The sequence below is a fragment of the Mesoplodon bidens genome (assembly GCF_964165515.1).
Source record: "Mesoplodon bidens genome assembly, chromosome: 6".
NCBI classification, from domain to species: domain Eukaryota; kingdom Metazoa; phylum Chordata; class Mammalia; order Artiodactyla; family Ziphiidae; genus Mesoplodon; species Mesoplodon bidens.
The window spans coordinates 79,375,318-79,387,374 of record NC_138162.1 but is presented as its reverse complement, the minus strand read 5'-3'; the positions used below and the strand labels follow the sequence as shown (position 1 = coordinate 79,387,374).

The 12,057-nt window shown below is 37.9% G+C and overlaps 1 protein-coding gene across 8 annotated transcripts in view; it reads right to left on the bottom strand.

The window, feature by feature from the left end:
- The window catches only part of MAMDC2 (MAM domain containing 2), a gene marked incomplete at its 5' end in the record, with an annotated part of 436,428 nt that overhangs the window by 300,428 nt on the left and 123,943 nt on the right, over nucleotides 1-12,057 (bottom strand). The window contains one exon of one of the 8 annotated variants that reach the window (XM_081238323.1): nucleotides 11,922-11,973. The exons of the other annotated variants lie outside the window; for them this stretch is intronic. Of the gene's footprint in view, nucleotides 1-11,921; nucleotides 11,974-12,057 lie in introns of those variants that run through there. 8 annotated transcript variants of the gene reach the window in all.

Sequence of the window (12,057 nt, the reverse complement as noted above, 5' to 3'; positions counted from 1 at the left end):
GAACAGGAGGAGGCATAATTTCTGTACAAAGGACTTTTCATAAGAAGCATGCAACAGTAAAGACTGTGGTAGACTGTAAAAAAGGACACAAATTACCCCCTCCTTCTACCCACACTCTTTGGTAGAGCCCACCCACACAGACTCCAGGCTGGCCTCTTGACTTGCTCTAGACAGGCTTTAGTCAACATGACACAGGCAGATGTCTGACAAGTCCTTGTGCACAGAAGCATCCCCATTTGCTGCTCTTGGGATCCCTGCCACTACTACCAAATGAACAAACCCAGTCTGTTATGCCACATGATGAACAACTCATGGCCAGGGCGTCCCTGACATCCCAGTTGTCTTTGAACCAAGTGCCAACCAGGAGAGGCCATCCTAGAACTGTCCAGCCCCAGAACACAGAAACCACCCAGTGGACCACAGAACAATAAGAAATAGCATTTGTTAAGTCAGTATGTTTTCAGGTGGTTAGCAAAAGCGAACTGATAAAATTACGCATTCTCTTTCATGGTTGCCAAATATAAATACATTATGTGTGTGTGTGTGTGTGTGTGTGTGTGTGTACACATATATACATATATGCATGTATGCTTTGTCTTCTGGAAGTGGACACACAAACCTAATATGAACTTGTAAATATTCACAATTTAGTTAAATCTACTTCCAAAGGAAAGGAAAACTTCATTACTTAGTGATGTTAGAATGTTTCCCAATGTTCTTCTCTTAACAGGAATATTTGTAACTTTTTCAGGGCAAAAGGTCTGGATTTCATTAGATCATCAAAGGAGTTTATAAGCACAGCAGGTTGAGATCCACGCTTAAAGGGGAAATTCTAGTACTAGGGAAGAGTGTTAGAGAATGAGATGAGTTTGATTCCTGGAGAACAAGCCCTAGTTATTACCCTGACAAATGAAAAGTAGAACTATGTGATGAAAAATTAAAGAACACATTTCCCCAGAATTTTATGAATAATTTCAATATTACTTTATTGACTTATTGTATCATCATTACCACTACCATTATCAAAAATATTGATTAAACCACATACGTGCATTATAAATTTTCACTTGACAGTGCCTGCCTACAAGATCTCCCAGGTTCTATTCATTTTCAAATATTCTGTGGCATTGGAACAGAAATTCCAGTATTTGATTCTAAATGAAAGCTTCTAAGCTACTTCTCAAGCTCAAACGAAAATCTTTTTTTCAGATTATGTGTTCCCATTTTTTTGAAAATTATGTTACAAAAGGTTATGATAATAAAAGCTAAAAAACCCAATTTAAAAATGGAAAATGGATCTGAATAAAGATTTCTCCAAGGAAAATACACAAATGGCCAATAAGCACATAAAGATGCTCAACATCCCTAGCCATCAGGAAAAAACAAATCGAAACCACAACTAGACACCACTTCACACCCACTAAGATGGCTATAATCAAAACAATGGAAAATAACAGATGTTGGCAAGTATATTAATAAATTGGAACCCTCACACATTGCTAGTGGGAATGTAAAATACTCTAGAAAATAGTTTGGCAGTTCATCAAAAGGTTAAACATAGAGTTACCATATGCCCCAGCAGTTTCATTTCTACATATATGCCCAAGAGAAATGAAGACATATGTCCACACAAAAACTCATACATAAATATTCATAGCAGCATTATTTAAAATAGCCAAAAGGCAGAAGTAACCCAATGTCCATCAACTGATGAATGGATAAATTGTGGTATAATTGTAAAATGGAATATTATTCAGCCAAAAAAGAATGAAGCACTGATACTTCATTCAACACGAAACCTTGAAAACATTATGTTAAGTGAAAGAAACTAGTTACAAAAGACCACGCATCGTATGATTCCACCTATATAAAGTATCGAGAATAGGCAAATCTATAGAGACAGAAAGTAGATTCGTGGTTGCTTAGAACTGAGAGATTGGGAGGGAATGGGGAATGACAGTTAATGGATATGGGGTTCATTTTGGGGGTGGTAAGAATGTTCTAAACTGATTATGGTGATGGTAGCACACCTCTGTGAATCTACCAAAAATCATTGAATCACATACTTTAAAAGGGTGAACGTTATGATTTGTGAATCATATCTCAATAAAGCTGTTAAATTATTTTATAAAGCTTATGATCTTAATATTTGGGACACTGATATACTGTGAGATTTTGTTTGGGTTTTCCACTTTGATTTATAATATTTGCCTCATGCTTGCCCTACCATAGCTTTTCGGAGTGGGCTTTCAGCTACTGGCAAACTGCACTGCTGCTGACTCTAAAATAAAGTTAGCTTTTGGTCAACATAGCTTTGAGAAAGAATCTGCTGCTCTATTCTTGATGGTGGCAGTGCCAGGCACTTCTGTCTCTACCAGGCTGCCACCTCTACTCTGTGTCCCATAGGAAGGACTTCACTATTTCTGCCTAGAGTCTTGGTGAATCTGGAGTTTCTCTGTACCTCTAGAAAAAGGAGCACTGGAATCCAGGGAGTGATTTTCCTCTGTAAGTAAACCAGTGAGCTGGCTGGGCCCTGCTTCTTGTCTTCATCTGCCAGCTCCATATTCTAGGGGTTGGGTCTGGTACCCTCACTTCCTGCCTCAGCACAAATGGACTCTTAGCATAAACAAGTGGATCTGAGATTACTCTATATTTCTAAGGTGAAGCGCTTGGCCCACTCTCCATCTCTATTTTCTACATCATATACTCCGGGATCTTGATGCCTACTTGAACTTAACCAAATTTGCTGTCTCTACTGTTAGGATGTGGCTTCTGCCTTTATCATCCTAGTCTCAGTCACCAAGAAGCTGCCAATTTTGCCATTTTTCTACCACCCCCTTCCCTCTACAACTTGTTATTTCATATTTGTCTGACCTCTCCTTAGGTAAAGGGTCACAATGCCTCCATAAATAAGTATACCTGGTGAGAATTACAGCAAAATGATGAACTCACCCCCATCCAAAGAGGGTCTCCTATCATATCCCTGCTGATTGTTGCTGTATCAAAATCAGACCAGTGCTGCCAGATCTGCAAATGTGCCAAGGACATAAAAATTCAAATTTTAATGTAAAATGTCCTAGTCTATAAAATTTGGCTCAATTTTTTTAAGATTAATGGGAAAAAAAAACACTCTGAAGACTAAATAAAACTTAACTGTAGGCCAAATTTAATCAAGGACCACCACTGCCATACATCTACTTGGGATTTGCCCAACCAATTACCCATTCTCCCAGCAGCAGTCTACATTCTGCCATAGTGAGCTCACACCAACAGCTCTGACATAATAACACATAAAGGCCAAAAGAAAAATACTGGCCAAATATGAATGCTAACTGTATAAACACACAAGATACTGTGTTATTTTGGTGTCTCAGGTGGAATCCTATGAACTATACATGTGAAACCATCAGAAGTCAGTGTGGTCATTTCCTAAGGAAGACATTCTCTGATGATCATATCTGAGTTCCACTTTTTATTGTTTGAAATGGTCTTTGATACTGGTGAGGTGAACCATTAAAGAAGTTATCTAAAGAAATCCAAATCAACACAAAATAATTATACCTGAAAGATCTAGGTAATCTCTATTTTTTTCAATGCATCATTTTATTCTACTAGTTTAAATAAAATCCCTCTAATTTCATTCTCCTTCTAACCAAACAAAAACTGACTTCTAAATTGATCCCTCATGGCAGACCCAGGTCATTTATGTAAAATGTAATGTTAATCATTGTGACAATATAGAATTCCTGCTAAAGTAGGTGAATTTTTTTCTAAGTAAAAGGCATTGTTCAAAGGTAATGATATGACCATTAAGACTTTTTCTCCTTCCAAAAGGAAAAAAAAAATCAAATGATGAGTAGCTTGACATACAGATTTGCATACTTCCAACATCTGTCCACCCTAGATATGTTAATGAATGTTCGGAGTGATTAAACTTGAATTTGTAGTCTGTGGAAAGAAAGGTAATCCTAGGTAGGTATCCCCTAGAATAGGTAATATATAAAGAATTAACAAACTAATGCACCATTGTGAAGCAATTATACTCCAATAAAGATGTTTAAAAAATAAATTAATTAATTTAAAAAGAAAAAATTAACATTACGTATTTATATATAATATACATATTTATATATATATATATTTGTGTATATGTACAGACACACTTTAAAGCAGCTATATAGTAGAACTCTGCTGGTGAATGCTTCCTTGGCATATCCATATTTTCTTTATTTATTATCATTTCTTTACTCACAAGGCTTATAGTTTTCCCCATATTTTGCTAATCAGATTAGCATTTATCATGAAATACTATTTCATGAATTTCTTTTTTAAAGAAAAACAAAGAGAGTAAATTTAACCTAGGCTAACCAAATAAATAAACCCATCCTCAGAAAAAACAAAAGTTCAAATGTACCTCAAAGGGGGAAGGGTAAGCTGTGACAAAGTGAGAGAGTGGCATGGGCATATATACACTACCAAACGTAAAATAGATAGCTAGTGGGAAGCAGCCACATAGCACAGGGAGATGTGTGACCACCTAGAGGGGTGGGATAGGGAGGGAGGGAGACGCAAGAGGGAAGAGATATGGGAACATATGTATATGTATAACTGATTCACTTTGTTATAAAGCAGAAACTAACACACCATTGTAAAGCAATTATACTCCAATAAAGGTGTAAAAAAAAATGTACCTCAAAGATCAACTAGAATTTATTTATGTAACCCTGGGCAAGCTACTTGAACCTCTGTGAGTCTCTGCTCAACTGGAAAACGGGAGTGCGAGTCAAAACAACTGCTAAGATTTATTCTAAATCTAACACTAGATGATTGGATTTTCCATTAAACCTCTAAAGTTTCACTAAAATTCTGTCTGCATCTCTGCTACTTCATACAAAAAAAGTGTTATATTGTATAAGGAAAAACACCATGCTGAATGATAATCCACAGAGCAGCTAGCCACCACAGATATGTTAAAGTGTATAATCAGACACACTCCTCCCCAATAAACACACACACACACACACACACTCAACATTATTATAGGGCTCGTGTTGCTCAAACTTCAGCCATTTGGGTTTCATGTAGAATTTGAGTACCACCTAAATTTTTATTCACTCAAAAGTGGAATTTATCTTTTTTAAAAATCAGACACACCCTAAGCAATCATGAGCTTGATTGTGTTAGCTTTATGCATTTTTTCCTAATAAAATTTAAAATAAATCCAGTCAATAAAATAAAACAAAATAAAGTAACATAAAATAAAATTCCTCCAAGTACCATCTAGAATTGGGTTATATACCTTCAGTGAAAAACATACTAAACTTTGGGAAATACCAGAGTAGCTTATAAAAAGAAAGATATACACACTGGTCTAGAATATAAGATTTTGTGTTAAAGGAATCTATTATCGTAATATTTCCACTGCATTTATTAGGATAGAAAATCATCAACTGCTACACCCATTACCTTTCATTAGTTATGGAATCTGACTCCATACATTATTTTAAAAAGGGAACAACAGGGCCACTGGTTAATGGGTAGAGTTTTCGTTTTACATATGAATTGGCATAAGTCCCACTCTCATCATGCCAGGTGTTGATGCCAAATCTTTTGGAACCATTTAGATCTGTGAACTGAGAACGGCATTTTCTGTGGACAACTGAATAATCATCATCTTGAAAAGGATAACCCTATGGGGGGAGGGAGAAAGATAATAGTAAATGACTGAAATATGTAAAAAGGAGTGATTTCCAAAAGTTGATCTTTAATGTGTTAGTTGTATTATGATCGAAGGTTAATTTTCAAACAATTGATTAATTTAATCTCTCAAATTACTAACACCTCCTGTATTTGGCTATTGAATTTATAAGCACTTCTAATTCTGAAAGAAGAATCTAGTTCATGGCTGTTTTATTTATAAAATTAAAATTATAAATTATAAATTATCATATACGTGAATTTTTCTAAACCATAAATATACAGCATAAAGAACCATTTAAATTGTATGACCATCAGCAAAAAGACAAAAACAATTACAATTTAACTAACATTCAATATCTTTTTTACTAATATGTTATAATCATTCCAAAGAATAATATCTTGGGTTATATTTTTAATAATTGCTATCAAGTCATACTTGCCAGTAAATGCCAAGCTAGAAGATTCATTCCTATGAGAAATTTATATCAGTATAACCCAGTATAATATTTAAGGTATTTATCCTTAGAGCACTTCATAAAAGCTTCTATAGTAATAAAACAAGACACTATCATTGACCATTTCCCAAAGGAAATATTGATTCTCTCAGATTACATCAAGGGTAATGGTAGACAAGAAACATAAAGCCCTTGCACTGATTATCTAATTTCTGCTTCAAATTGGTACTAATTTTAAAGCACTAGGACAACATTGAAATTAAATCACCAAAACGATAAAACAGTGAAAGAACACCAAAATAGTTCTAACCTTAGATTGGCTTTATTGAAAATAAATGAAAATTCTAACCATATAATAATCATTATAGTGTCTATTTATTTACTGAGTATCTATTATGGGTTGAACACGGTAGTTGAGTATTTATAACTTTTAATCCACAACAGGCTCTGAAGTAAGAATTATTACTCCCACTTCACATATAAGACCATTTGCTTAAAATCTCAGGAGAGAATCTAAAGAATGCTACTGATTCAGCCAGGGCTTCAAGCTATCTACCTGTAAGACACATTATCCCACCAGCACCCTCATGAAATTCTTAATATTTAAGAGATAAAATATATAAACAATAAAATCCAAAAGCTACATAATATCCATGTCATTTTCTATATAGTTTTGGGCTTTTGCTTTATGTTGTCGGGGGTCTATTTCTTTGGGGTTTGTTTGTTTGTTTTTGGTCAGCTAGAGGCCCTTTAAATGAGATTAGAGCATCGCTTGCCAAACTGCTATCTAAGTAGGTGGCAGGATCTGCTGATTTCTACCCTAGCTGCAGTGGAACTGAGGACAGCTTCACATGCAAGGTCAGCGCCTTCCTTTAGCATCTCCTAGACAGAGTGGACAATATATTTTGATGTGATGAGTGACAAGAATAAATGTGATGTTTTAGGAAAAGTATTCCAGCCGCGGAAGGTACTAAAGACTGAAGGTGAAAAGGACTGGATTCCAGAACTATGATTAGAACTGGATCTCAACAACTCACATGTCATTAACTGATGGATGTATAAACAAAATGTGGTCTATTCACACGATGAAATATTATTTGGCAATGAAAGGAATAAAATACTGATAGTTGTATAGCATAGATGAACCTTGAAAACATTATGCGAGGTGAAAGAAACTAAGCCAAGAGACAGATTGTATGATTCCTTATATGAAATGTCCAAAATAGGCAAGTCCACAGAGACAGAAAGTAGTTTTGCCAGGGGATAGTGGGAGGGAAGGAATGAGGAGTGACTATTAATGGGTGTGACTGGATCACGGGGCACCAAGATTTGTGGCTAAACATTATTTGTGGGTTGTGTCTGTGAAAGTGTTTCCAGATGAAATTAGCATTTAAATTGATGGACTCAGTAGTTTGCCTTCCCCAATGTGGGTGGGCATCATCCAATCTGTTGAGGGCCTGAATAGAAGAGAAAGGCAGAGAAAGTAAGAATTGGCCCCTTCCTGCTTGATTGCTCAAGCTGAGACATTAATCTTATCCTGCTCCTTGGTACTCCTGGATCTCAAGCCTTCAAACTCGAAGTGAATTACATCACTGGCTTTCCAGGGTTTTCAGCTTTGTTTTGTTTCTGTAGAGAAACCTAACTACTACAGTGGGTATGGGGTTTCTTTTGGGGGTGATGAAAATATACTGAAATTGACTGTGGTGATGATGGTATGACACTCGAGATACACTAAAAATCACTGAATTGTATGTTTTAAAAGGGTGAATTTTATGGCAGGTGAATCAAATCTCAGTAAAGCCATTACTTTTAAAAAGTGGTAAGTAGGGGTGTGCAATTCTGAAGTTAGGAAAACTAATTAAGAGAATGTTTGTTGCCTGTTAACACATAAAACTGAGTGCCTCTCATTATCAGAGATGTATTGGTAAACCAGCTCCCCCCACCAAAAAAAAAAAAACAACCCCACACAACTGATTTGTAATATTTGACAATTTCCGTGGTATAAATACTCCTGCCATGGTTGACTTCAAGCTACAAAGTGAAGTCAGTAGTGAACACTGAGTTGGGAAGACATGAGCATGCTCATCTCATGCAAACTTTAAGAGGTGACACCAGCTCACCCTGAATCCACTTCTCCCATTTCGCATTGTGTAGTAGCCATGCAGTTTGAGTAGATTAACCCCCCTCCCGGTCTAGGGGAAGAATCTAATGGGCCTAAGACAATAAGGACAATCTCACTCCACTCTCAAAGACAGTGATTGGTTCAGTATTAGGCATGTGACTTGAGTTTGTCCAAACAGCTTAAAGCCTGAGATTTTGTTCAAGGGTTTGGGGGGAAAACATTCTTTTTCCACTATTGGACATAAGTAAGGAAGCATCTAGCCCAGGTTGGCAGCCTGCCTACAATCAGTATAGCATGAAACCAACACCATAAAAGGCAGGTTTGAGAGTCAGTAAAAAGTATGATGACATTGCCATATCAATCCTTTCCTGAAGCCAGACTTTTCAAATAAATATGAGCTAATAAATTACTTTTACTGTCTGATCTGGTTTGAGTTGGTTTTTGCACAACCTACTAAAAGCATCCTAATATATACTGAATAATCTGCAATATTGAAACACCGAGGTTCTGAGAGTTAGAGCAAGGAAATGGAGCAAAAACAAGGGAGAAGCTGGGCATATATAAAAAAAGTAGGAGTCAAGGCAAGCAGCAAATTTGTGCCTAAGCATATACTCAGGGATTAGAAGGATGCAAACATGGAATAGGTGAATAAAGAAGGTTTTCAAAAATAAGAACAAACTATTAGGAACCAGGAGGGTATAATTATTATAAGGAAGCAGAACAAAGTATGTTTTCCAAAGTTTGATACAAAAGGCACAAAACAGAATAGAAAAAAGCAGCTTCACCAAGAAGGTCCTACCTCAAAGGACCTTTATATTGACTGCAATTCATACCCAAGGCTCAATTGAGATGGTGGGAGTTTTGGACAAGTGAGTAATTTGGTGTACCTCTCAAACCAAGTATACAGGGAGGGCGTAATCAATTCAAAATTATTAGTCTTCCCTTTTCGGTGTGTGTAACCACCCATTTTCCCAAGGGGAGATCAAAATTTGTTTTAGAAAAAAAAATGGCAACCAAAAAGCAAAGTAATATCACCTTCTAATGCAAAATAGGGTTTTTCCAAAAGACAACAGCCTTGCAATCCAGTTCACAGTCTTGAGGATTTTAGAATATCAATGACCATACCTGGAAGACTCAGATCATAGATTTCTCCAAGCATATAGAGAAAACATCCTTTGCCATGAAGGCTTAAACAAGAGTTGGAATGGAGAGTAGGAAGATAGGGAAGAAGTCTGGGGCATTGTAGGAAGACGAAAATAAGGGAAAAGTAAAGCAGGACAGCAGAAATAGTCGATGCATTTCCCAATTTTCCCATCTGTAGACTTAAATCAGACAGAGTCTCATTGACATAGACAGAGTCTCATTGACGTGGACAGAGGGAAGTGCACTGGATAAATGAGAATAATGGCACAAAGGTATAAGGGGTCTCCTGGCCCCACATCTCTCATGAGAACTCGGAACAGACCAACACTCAGGCTGTTCTTTCATTTGCCTGGGGCACAGCCAAACCCAAACTGGCGGAACAGCATGGTCAGGCAGAGGGAGGCTCTGAGAATCATCAATTCTGAACCATGTTTGTATCCTGCGGCATAAACAAGACCCTGAAGTAGTTGTTAGTCTGCAGAGGGAGTTCAACTGTTAGCTGCAGAGCTGAGCATTGGAGCTAGGTACTGAATGGGAGTCACAGAAGGCTTCTGTGGGGTCCACAGTATCTGTGGAAGTGGAAATGAGGCTGAGTCATCTCAAACATGCCATCTCAAACATTTCAAACATGCCACGAGGGCTCCAACCAAGCCCAGAGAAAAAGAGAGAAATAGAAAAAGACTGACAGTTAACAACAGCCACAGACTATAGCCACTTATGCTGGCAAGGGAAAGAGCAACAAGCTGGACTTGAGATATCATCCCAGAGACCAGAACAGGCAGAGACCACCATACAGAAAATGCTGCTCTTCCCCTCTGGCATCAGGATGCTAAGTTGCATCCCTCTTTCCATATCCCTGGATGCCATCTCAGGGAAAGATACAGTTGCTATTGCTGCATAACTGGCCAACCCATACATAGCAGTGTAAAACAGTAGTCATTTCCAGATTCTTTGGGTCAGGAATTTGGAAAGGTACATCAAAGCCATCTTATTGCTTCACAATGTCTGAGGCCTCAGCTGGGAAGACCTGAAAGCTGAGAGTGACTTAAGTGCTGGGGTTGGAAACATCTCTCATTCCAACTGGTAGTCGATGCTGGCTATCTGCTGGGACTTTAGCTAGGACTGTTGATGGAACAACTGTACAACAACTCCTTGTGCCTGCATGGGGTTCCTCACAGCATGGTGACTGGGTTCTGAGAATAAGGATGACAAAAAGGGAACCAGGAAGAAGTTGCGTTACTTTTAATCAACTACTCCGGAAATCGCATAGCATCACTTCCATCATCGTCACAGTTCACCCAAATTCTAGGGGGGGTAACATGGACTCTGCCTCTCAATGTGAAGAGTGTCAAAATCACATTGTAAAAGCATGTGCGATGCCAGCACATGTTGCAACCACTTTGGGAAAATAACAATCTGCCACAGAGAGAAAAGTAGGGTGTGTTGGGATTCCTAAGACCACCCCTAGATTCAGTGACTTGCCAGGAGGGCTCATAAAACTCAATATATAATTGCACTTGTGGCTATGATTGATTACAGCAAGTGGATTCAAAGCAAAGTCAGCAAAGGGAAAAGGCACATGGGCTAAAGTCCAGAAAAAACCAGGTGTGAAATTCTGAGACCAAAAGCCCCCCCTCAGTGAGTCACACAAGATGCACTTAATTCCCCCAGCCATGTGCTGTGAAATGCTATCTACTGGGGAAGCTCATCAGAGACTCCAAGCCCAAGATTTTTGGGGGGGCCAGTCATATAGGCACCCTCTGCCTAGCACATACCAAAATTCCAGACTCACAGAAGGAAAACAGGTGTTCAACATAAACCACATTGTTTGTGCAAACAGTTTAGACGCAGTGAGCTACTCTTATTCAGGAATTCTTATCTCTAGATGCCAACCAAAGGCCAACCTTGTAAGCAGGACTTATAACAGATAACAGTCTCAGATCTGCTTTTCTACACATAGGGGATGGGAGAGGATCTCTGAGAAAGTGAGAGTGTTTTCAAGGAAGGTTAAATATCTCCTATAGGAACTATTTAAATTATGGAATCAGACTAAGCTTTAAGAGTATTGAAGAGTTAGTGTTTTCCCACTGGTTATGGGCTCGGGAAGAGGGCCAGTTATCAGTTAGACATACTTCCTCTGCGTATGTGAGTTGCAGATAGTCGTTATAGTTTCAACACCCTAACATAATATTTAAATGTTTATTCAACAACTATTTAGTGGGGGTGGGAAGAAGTATTTAGAAACTGTGTATAGAAAGTGATTTGTGAATTATCACACATTATTGGCTGAACCACTATTCTGGGGCCACACAGACTCTGAGTTCTGACAAAGTTTACTTAAGATAGGACAATCACTGCAAGCTTTTTCTGAGTCCTCCAGATAGATGAGGGTAACTGAAAGCATTTGTCTGAAGTGTGGAATGGGTGGGCATCAGAGCACAACAGCTTAAGAGGAGCTGGACTAGAGGAGACATTTCACAGACAGAATTTAGAGGACTTACCAGCCTAACTGGGGATAAAGAATCAAAGATGTTCCATAGCTTCAAACCCAGATGTCTGAGAGAGTTCTAACACCGCTAAAAAGAATAAAAAAGACATGGAGATGGAGAGGACTTGTTTAAGGAGGGAAATGATGAG